This window comes from Nannospalax galili, unplaced genomic scaffold (genome assembly GCF_000622305.1).
Source record: "Nannospalax galili isolate Female #2095 unplaced genomic scaffold, S.galili_v1.0 scaffold11, whole genome shotgun sequence".
Taxonomy (NCBI): Eukaryota; Metazoa; Chordata; class Mammalia; order Rodentia; family Spalacidae; genus Nannospalax; species Nannospalax galili.
Genome location: NW_008330735.1, coordinates 6,530,317 through 6,540,250, shown reverse-complemented (window position 1 = coordinate 6,540,250; position 9,934 = coordinate 6,530,317). Strand labels below are relative to the sequence as shown.

The window sequence follows — 9,934 nt, the reverse complement described above, 5'->3', positions numbered from 1 at the left end:
AACCCCTGTTGCCTAGAATGTGGTCCCCTGGGGCCCCAGGCAATTTGTCCCCAGGCTGGTGCCTTCCAAAATTCTTGCTGAAGGCCTGGAGAGATGATTCAGCAGTCAAGAATACTGGCTGCTCTTGCAAAGGACCCAGGTTCAGTTCCCAGCACCCATATGGGCTAACTGCAGCTAACAATAGTCCATAACTCCAGTTCCACAGAATCCAATGCCCTCGTCTGGCCTCTTGGGGCAGCAAGCACATGGTACACTTACATACATGGAAGCAAAACACTCATATGCATAAAATAAAGATAAATAAGATTAAAATGAAATTCTTATTGAACTTAATTCAACTGAAAAATTCTAGAAAATTGGAAATGAGATTTGGGGAAGTAAGGGAATAAGAAGCAGTAAGTCATGAATACTTCAGACTTTTCCTACTATGAAGCTTTCTTAACTGGGACTGCAGTTTTGTGAAGAGGTATGAAGATGCATGAAAACAAGCTTTGTTTGACAATGTTGGATACCAGACGATCTAGCTGCCTTTCTCCCTTTCCCAGAAAGCAGGCCACTCCACCCACCCCACCCCTACTTGTAGCTCTCTCTCTCTCTCTCTCTCTCTGGGACAGTGTTGATAAGAAAGCACACTATGCTGTAATCTTGCAGCCTCTCCCCCTTGCAGCTGAAAGACAAGTTTATGATCCTACTTAGTACTTGCCTCTATGCCTCTTATCACATAGGCCAGGCCAGGATAGATCACGTGGTATGAAGGTCACCCAAATCCTGAAAATGTTTAAGAGTTAGAAACCCTCTTTGTTCTCAGGATTGGAAGGGAAGGCTCTCTCCCTCCTTTTAAGGCCCCCTTGTGGCTATCCTAATTGCCTCCCACTTCAAGACCTGGTGGTGACTATCTGTGATTGTAAGGTTTTCTCTCCTAATAAAGTTCAATCTGAAGGATAATTTTTGTGCCAACACCTTTCTTAATGTGTTTTGTTTTTGTCTTGTTTTGCTTTGTTTTGTTCGAGACAGGGTCTTTGTGTACCTCAGCTGGCCTAGAACTTGCTATGTAAACCAGGCTGGCCTGGATCTCACAGAGGTCCACCTGCCTCTGTTTCCCAAGTGCTAGAATTAAAGGCAAGCACCATCATACCCAACTGCCAGCACCTTTATGTGAACCTGGAGTTCTTTTCTTTTTTATAACAGTCATGACTACCCAGCCTGAGGTTTGAGGCACTACAAATGTCAGGTGTTACTTTCCCCACTTCTGAATGGGCAAGTTCCCAATCCTAGTTATAGGACTGACTGAGAAATCTGTTGAGGAACCTGTGAAAATGGTTTATTCTCCTGATAAAAAGGGACTTTTTATTTCCCTCATATTTTCCCTCTGTGAATTGAGTATGTGGGCAAAACACCTATGGGGTTATTTTGTTGTTGTTGTTGTTGTTGTTGTTGTACTCCCCCTTTTGAGACAGAGTCTCACTATGTAGCCCTGGCTGTCGTAGAGTTTGCTATATAGATCAGACTGGCCTCAAATTCACAGAGATCTGCCTGCCTCTGCCTCCCAAGTGCTGGGATTTAAGTCAAGCACCACCATGCCCATCTATATACTAGCTTTTAATATTTTGTGGCTCTCAGTCTTTTGTTATCTATGTCCTAATGTTTATTTTTCATGAATCTGGGTGTGGTGGTACAAACCTTTAGTCCCAGTACTCAGGAGGCAGAGGCAGGCTAATAGCTTGTGAGTTTAAAGCCAGGCTGGTAATGAGTTCTTGGCCAGCCAGGGCTACATAGTGAGATCCTGTCTTTAAAAAAAAAAAAAATAGGAAGCCAGGTGTGCTAATGCACACCTTTAATCCCAGCATTCAGGAGGTAGAGGCAGGCAGATCTCTGTGAAATTGAAGCCAGTCTGGTCTATATAGCAAGTTGGGCCATCTGGGACTACAGGGAGACCCTGTCTCGGAAAAAAAAAATTAATGAATTCATGAAGAGAAACTGTCCTTACTTTAAGAAAGCTAAGGCAGCCATCTTACTTCCCTGAGAGTCTGGGCTAAAGGTGAAACCAGAATACTGTAGATGGCAGAGTTCAAAACACAGGTTCTGTACTCTTCAGGCATGTTTGAGCCACTGCATCAACCTTGAACCTAAAATCTGGAGTTTCTTGTTTTATGGCAATAGAAAATGACACTATTTAAACTAATAGTCCTCAAGTAGGGGTTGTTTGCATGGCCAAGGACATCTGGAATGTGAGCAGGCAGTTTTGATTTATTCATTGACTGGATGGTGGTAGTACTACTTAGAGCCTGAAGTCAAGGATGCTAAACATCCTCCCATGGATGAGATAGTCCTGCCCAAATACCAACAGGCACTGAGACACTGTTTTCAGCAAACTTTAGAGTTAGGTATCCTGTTATTTAGAACTGAAAGTAAGCATTGTATCTGATGATTCCACATCATTAAAGTTACCATGTCTAAACTTGGTACGTGGTATGTATCTGCAGTGTTAGCACATGGGAGGCATTAGTTCCCTCATATTTTTCCTCTGTAAATTGAGTATGTGGGCAAAATACCTATGGGGTTATTTTGTTGTAATTGTTGTATTCCCCCTTTTGTAGCCCTGGCTGAGCTTGGTATATAGACCAGGCTGGCCTCAAGCTCACAGAGATCTGCCTGCCTCTGCTTCCCAAGTGCTGGGATTTAAGTCATACACCACCATGCCCAGCTATATACTAGCTTTCTATATTTTGTGGCTCTCCAACTTTTCTTATCTATGTCCTAATGTACATTTTCCTAATCTCTCCTAGTTTCACCATTGTATTAATTACTTTTTGCTGCTGTGATAAAAATCCATACCAAGAGAACTTATAGAAAGAAAAGTTTATCTGAGTTTATGGTTCCAGGTTCCAGAGGGATTAGAGTACGTCATGGTGGGAGGCCTAGCAGCAAGCGGTGTCCAGAGCAGAAAGGGGAGTACTCACATTTCCAAGCAGGCACAGGAAGCAGAGGACGACTGGAAATCTGGCAAGGCTTAAGAACTCTCAAAACCCACTCCAAAGACTTGCTTCCTCTGACCACATCTTCTAAGACCTCCCAAAACAGCACTGCCAACTGGGAACAAAACATATTTGCTTGGAGCCTTAAGGAAGACATTCTCATTCAAACCGCCACATGTGTTTTTAAGTTTATTTATGGTGAGTTTTATTATACAACAGCGTTTAATTTTTAAAATTGTTCTTCCAATTTTTAAATATTTTCTGACTTAAAAGATAATGTGTGTGTGTGTGTGTGTGTGTGTGTGTGCGCGCGCGCGCGCATATATTGGTTGAAATAAATTGAAGCACATAGGAAAAAAACAACTTTTGTGTGTGAGGTGCTAGGTATTGAAATCAGGGCCTTATGCATGCTGTACATGCTCTATTTCCACAGCCCTTGGACTTTCTATTTTATTTCCTTGGCCTACTTGTCTGTCTTTGTGCCTGGACTACAGTATTTTGATTATTGTAACTTTATAACAAGTTCAAAATCAGGAGCAATGTCCAACTTTGATCTTTCTCAAGATTATTTTAGTTATTTGGGATCCTAAAGATATCATACAAATTTTAGGAAAGAAATTTTTATTTATTCAAAAACACCATTGGGATTTTACTAGTGGTTACATTAAATTTGTATATTGCTTCAGGTAGTATTGATGTATTAGCAATATTAAGTCTTCCAATCCATGTACACAGATGCCATTCCATTTGTTTGTGACTTTTAAATTTTCTTCAGTAATATTTTAGTTGTAATCTTATTTTACACCATATGGAATCTTTCCCCATTTTACTAGATAGTGTCCTTGAAGGGTTTATTTCACATGTGTGTATGTGCTGGGGGTTGAATTCCAGGGTTTTACCCTGCCTAAGCATGCATTCTACTCCTGAATTCCACTCCCAACCCCTGAAGATATTATGATTCTTTCCGCTGTGTGACTCTACCACTATCCAGTATTACATTTTACACACTTCTGAGTTTTCTCATTATAAGTCCTTCGGCTATAAATATATTCATCTTCTTACATATGTCTCATCATTTCCTTAGGATAAGTTATGGGGTCAAGAGCATGAAAGCATTGTTGAAAAATGTTGTCAATTATCCCTCAGAAGTACAGCATCAGTGTATAGTCTCACATGAGTACACTTGTGCCATGTTCCCTTCCTAGGCTTCTAAGTACTGGAGTGACTGCAGGGCACCTTATGTGGCAGCTCTGATCCTACTAACTAATGTACTAACATTGGACTTTATCTTCCCAGAGTTATTTGCCAAATTACTGGTGATATTTGGTATCCTGTATTAATTTATATATAATGATTGATAATAGAGATTTTCATTTCAGGCCTCAAGAGAATCAACATTCTGTTCATTCATTCATCCATCTTCACTCATTCAGCTAACCCTGTGAACACTTCCTAATTCATACTGTATTTGGTTTCAGGATTGATACATATATGAAATAAGAACATAGTAAGGCATCTTAGATGAGTGACAAAGCTAAGAATATTTGAGAATGCAGGTGTTTGGTGGAGTTAGGGGAGATCAGTACATTTAGAAAAAATCTTTATTTTATTTACTCATTCATTTGTCTGCTTGTTTGTTTGGAGACAGGATCCCATGTAGCTCAGGCTGGTCTTGAACTCACTAAATAGCCAAGAATGACCTTGAACTTCTGATTGTCCAGTTTCTATCTTTGATTCTTGGGATTACAGGTGCACACTATCACAACCAGTTTATGGGGTGCTGGGGGTCTAACCTCAAACTAGGGTTTCACGCATGCTAGGCGAATCCTCTACCAATTGGACTGCATCCTCAGCCCATGGAGAAATGTTCAAAGCCAGTGTTGTTACAGCTTTTATCTCAAGTCAAAGGAAAGAAATGCATAGCTCTGGGGACTGAAGAGATGGCTCAGTGGTTAAGAGCACTGGCTACCCTTGCAGAGGACCTGGGTTAAGTCCTCAGCACCTACATGGCAGTTAACATCCATCCCTAATTCCAGTCTCAAGGGATCCAATGTCATCTTCTGACTTTCAAAAGCATTACACACGCATGGTACACTTACATACATGCAGGCAAAACACTCATACACATAAAATAAAAATTAATTCTTAAAAAATTTAAAAGAATATATAACTCTGATGGAAGAGGTTGGTGGAAAAGGAAGGGTTACCAAACGTTCAAGAGCTATGACTTTAAGTCACAGCTTTATTCCAAACATCCATGCAGTCCCACATTTTATTCCATGAAGCCCTCATGTTTGTTATAAAATTAAGATATTTCAATCATTTATCATTTATTTTTAATTTTTTATTTGTTTTTATTTTTGTGTATGAGTGCTTTGCCTATAGGTATGTAAGTACACTCATGTTGTGCAATGCCCATGGAGGCCAGAAAAGGGTGTCTGATTCCCTGGGGCTGGAGTTGCTGATGGTTGTTAGCTACCACTTGGGTACTGGGAGCTGAACTTCTGTCCTCTTCAAGAGTAGCCAGTGTTCTTAACCACCGAACCATCTCTCCAGGCCCCCACTGTGTGTTTTAAGGGGTATGGTTGCTAAGTGGTTAATTGGACTTTGATAGTAGCTTTTCTTTGGTCTGTTGGTTCCCTATCTGGGTGAGTAAATGTTTGTTCACATCTTCCCAGGAATGATTTCACACAACACCCAGGACTTTGGAGGGAGAATCAGGAGGATCCCTGCAAGATCAAGGCCAGCCTGGACTACATAGGGAGACCCTATGTCAAACAAAATGAAGCACACACACACACACACACACACACACACACACACACACACACACCAAAAAAGGAAAAAAACAAAAAAAAAAATCCAACTAGGGCAGGGGGAGCAAACCTGAACTTCTAGAAATGTTCCTACATTTTCTAAGTGGTCTTGGATTTAGTGATGAATTTTTAGACACAAGAGAAAATGTATAAGCCTATGGAAGAGAAAATGTTTATATATATATGCATATATATATATTCCCAAGAATCAAAGAAAATCAAAGATATACATATATAATATATACTTATTTAGCCCAGTCTGGCCTAGAAGTTGTGATTCTCCTGACTCACCTCCTGAGTGCCACCACATTAAGTTTTATTAAAATGAATTTTTTTTTTTGGTATTTTTGAGATGGGGTCTCCCTGTAGTCCCAGCTGGCCTGGAACTCAGTATGTTGACCAGGCTGGCCTTGAACTCAGAGAGATCCGCCTGCCTCTGCCTCCCGAGTGCTGGGATTAAAGGCATGTGTCACCATGCCCAGTTTATTAAAATGAATTGTAATAAGGTTAGAAAAGATTGATGATCTGCAATGGAAACTCTGTGTGTGTGTGTGTGTGTGTGTGTGTGTGTGTGTGTGTGTGTGTGTATTTTTTGGTGTGTATATGCCCATGTGGTTTTTGTTTGTTTGTTTAATTTTTGAGACAGGGTCTCTCTCTCTAGACCAAACTGACTTGGACCTCACTATGTAGCCAAGGACAGTCTCCAAGGCACTCCTTCTGCCTTAGCTTCCCAAGAGCTGGGTTTATAGGCATGAGTTACCACGCACAGTTTGGACACTGGTTTTGTTTGTTTTGGTTTTTTTGCTTTGTGGTGCTAGGGATGGAACCTAGAACCTTGCATGCCAGGCAAGGACTCAACCACTGAACTAGCTACATTGGACCCTGTTTGTACTGGATAGCTTTAGTTGTCAACTTGACACACCTGGGTACAGGGAGCCTCAGTTGGAGAATTTCCTCCATTGGATTGACATGTGGCCATGTTTGTGAGATATTTTCTTGATTGTTGAGTGATGTGGGAGGGACTAGCCCACTGTGTGTGGTGCCACCCCTTGGCAGGTGGTTCTGTATTGTATAAGAGAGCAGGCTGAGCAGGGACCAGGGGAGCAAGCCAGTAAGCAGCATTCCTCCATGGCCTGTGCTCCAGCTCCTGCCTCCAGGTTCCTCCCCTGAATTCCTACCTTGGGCTCCCTGATGAACTGTGACCCGGGAAATGTAAGATAAAATAAACCATTTCCTCCCCAAGTTGGTATTGGTCAGAGTGTTTTGTCACAGCAATAGAGAAATAAACTAGAACACTGTTAAAGGCTAAAAAGGCAGGCTTTGTTATATCTCATGGATTTAAGTTGCATTTCTTTAACGACAATCTCAAGAGAAGTGCTCAAGTTGTAATAGGTAATAATAGTCTTTAGACTAGGGCTTCTTAAACTTTTCCTACAGATTTTACACAATCCCTAGTGTTTATGGATATAAAATAGGTATACAAGATTGTGTTACTTCAACCCTTAGCTTGTAGGGGACAGTAACAAGGGCCATGTTTTCTTAGTCATTTTTGCCTCCTAATCTGTAGCCACCATGAGTGAGTGCATCTCCATCTGTGTTGGCCAGACTGGTGGTCAGATCGGCAATGCATGCTGGGAGCTCTACTGCCTGGAACATGGCATCCAGCCTGATGGCCAGATGCCAGGTGACAAGACCATTAGGGGATGATGACTCCTTTAACACCTTCAGTGAAACAGGCACTGGCAAGCATGTGCCCAGGGCAGTGTTTGCAGAGCTGGAACCCACAGTCACTGATTGAAGTTGCACTGGTGCCTACTGCCAGCTCTTCGCCCTGAGCAACTCATCATGGGCAAGGAAGATGCTGCCAGTAACTCTGCACACTACACCATTGGCAAGGATATGACCGAATTCACATACTGGCTGACTAGTGCACAGGTCTTCAGGACTTCTTGGTTTCCACAGCTTTGGTCCGGGAGCTGGCTCTGGGTTCACCTCCCTGCTGATGGAACAGCTCTCTGTTGATTATGGAAAGAAGTCTAAGCTGGAGTTCTCCATCTACCCAGCCCCTCACCACTGTCATTGAGCCCTACAAAATTTCACCCTGGAGCACTCTGATTGTGCCTTCATGGTACACCAGAAGGCCATCTATGACACCTGTTGTAAAAACCTAGATATTGAGCACAAAATCTATACTAACTTTAACTGCCTTATTAGCCAGATTGCATCTTCCATTACTGCTTCCCTGAGATTTGATGGAGCCCTGAATGTAGACCTGACTGAATTCCAAACCAATCTGGTGCCCTATCCCTACATCCACATCTCTCTGGCCACATATGCACCTGTCATGGAAATACATGGTAAATATATGGTTTTTACTATGTAAATACATGGCTTGCTGCCTGTTGTACAATGGTGATATAGTTCCCAAAGATGTCAATGCTGTCATTACCACCACCAAGACCAAACACAGCATCCAGTTTGTGGATTGGTGCCCCACTGGCTTCAAGGTTGGCATCAATTACCAGCCTCCCACTGTGGTACCTGGTGGAGACCTGGCCAAGGTACAGAGAGCTGTGGGCATGCTGAGCAACACCACAGCTATTGCTGAGGCCTGGCCCCACCTAGATCACAAATTTGACCTGAGGTATGCCAAGGGTGGCTTTGTGTACTGGTATGTGGTTGAGGGCATGGAGGAATGGGAGTTCTCTGAGGCCCGTAAGGACATGGCTACCTGAGAGAAGGACTAGGAAGAAGTTAGTATGAATTCTGTTGAAGGAGAGGGTGAAGAAGAAGAAGAATACTAATCTGCTCCTTTCAGCCCTATATCATGTCGAACTCCCAGAACTTCAGTTTCAACATTAGCTGACAAGTATCAATGTTTGATTTGGTTAGCTTCTGTCTGTGATCATGTCTATTTTTTCCATGTGGACCTGTAAGGTTTTTCCCTGATGTGTCAAAGTAAAAGCTTTAAGAAAAAAATACGTATAAAAATAGAATACTGATAATAAACTATAAAGAAATGTATTTTAAAATAACTCTTTGGTACAAATATAATTTTACTATTTATTAAAGACAAAAACAAATTTGCACAATAATGAGATAGATATGCTTGATTATTTTTACATAAAGAATTAAATCTTGGCTCAATTATTTTAGCATGTACACATATGTATACATGCATGTGGAGACCAGAAGTGGATGTCAGGTGCCTTCTTCAATCACTCACTCTCCACAGTGACACAGGGTCCCCTGCTGAACCTGGAACTTACAATTTGGCTAGTTCAGCTAGCCAGCTTGCCCAGGGGATCCATTTTCTATGATATCTGACTATAGGATTACAGACAGGCTGTCATGCTCACCCAGCTTTTATGTGGGTGCTGGGAATCTGAACTCCAGTGCTCACACTTGAGTGACAATTGCTTTATCCGTTGAATTTTCTCCTTGGCCCTTTGGCTACATATTTTATACTGCAGGATTTAGACCATCTTCAATTTTTTTTAATGAGTCAAGGACTCCTGTAGCCCAGGCTGGCCTCAAATTTGCCATGTAATCTTGAACTTTTGATCCTCTTGTCTCTACCTTCCAACTGCTGGGATTATAGGCATGCACTACTGTGCCCTGTTTTTGTGGTGGAGGGGATCAAACTCAGTACTTAGAATATGATAGGCAAGCACTTGATCAACTAAGCACATCCCCAGCCTGCATCTTTAATTTTTTTCAGTTGATTGAAATTTTGATTTTGTAGTCACTGATGCTAAGAATGAAGCTTCACATAAATACATAATACAAAATAGCAGAACTATGTTTACAGCCAATTCAGAAATTGTTGGAAATTCTATCCTAATCCCAAGTCAAAATTCATTTAATGATTTTTATTTTTTATCATTTAAAAAATTTTTTAATAACTACATGATTAGAAGAAGGATTTCATTACAGCTTTAACATATTCAGTAACACACTCCAGAGCATGAATACATCTCTTTCACAAGTGGCTGCAAGTTTCTAGGTTCACAGTTGAATTAATACAGTTATACAATATTGAATTCAGTATAAGTCCTGTAAGACATAAAATTGGATGTGTTTTTAACCTTTAAAAAAGATCTCCATTTCATTTTAGAATATATTGTTCCTTGCAGAAAGACT

At 41.2% G+C, this 9,934-nt stretch overlaps 1 pseudogene; it reads left to right on the top strand.

Annotated features, from left to right (window-relative positions):
* Positions 1 to 7,363: 7,363 nt before the first annotated feature.
* On the top strand, positions 7,364 to 8,595 carry LOC103748806 (annotated as a pseudogene).
* The last annotated feature ends 1,339 nt before the right edge of the window (positions 8,596 to 9,934 follow it).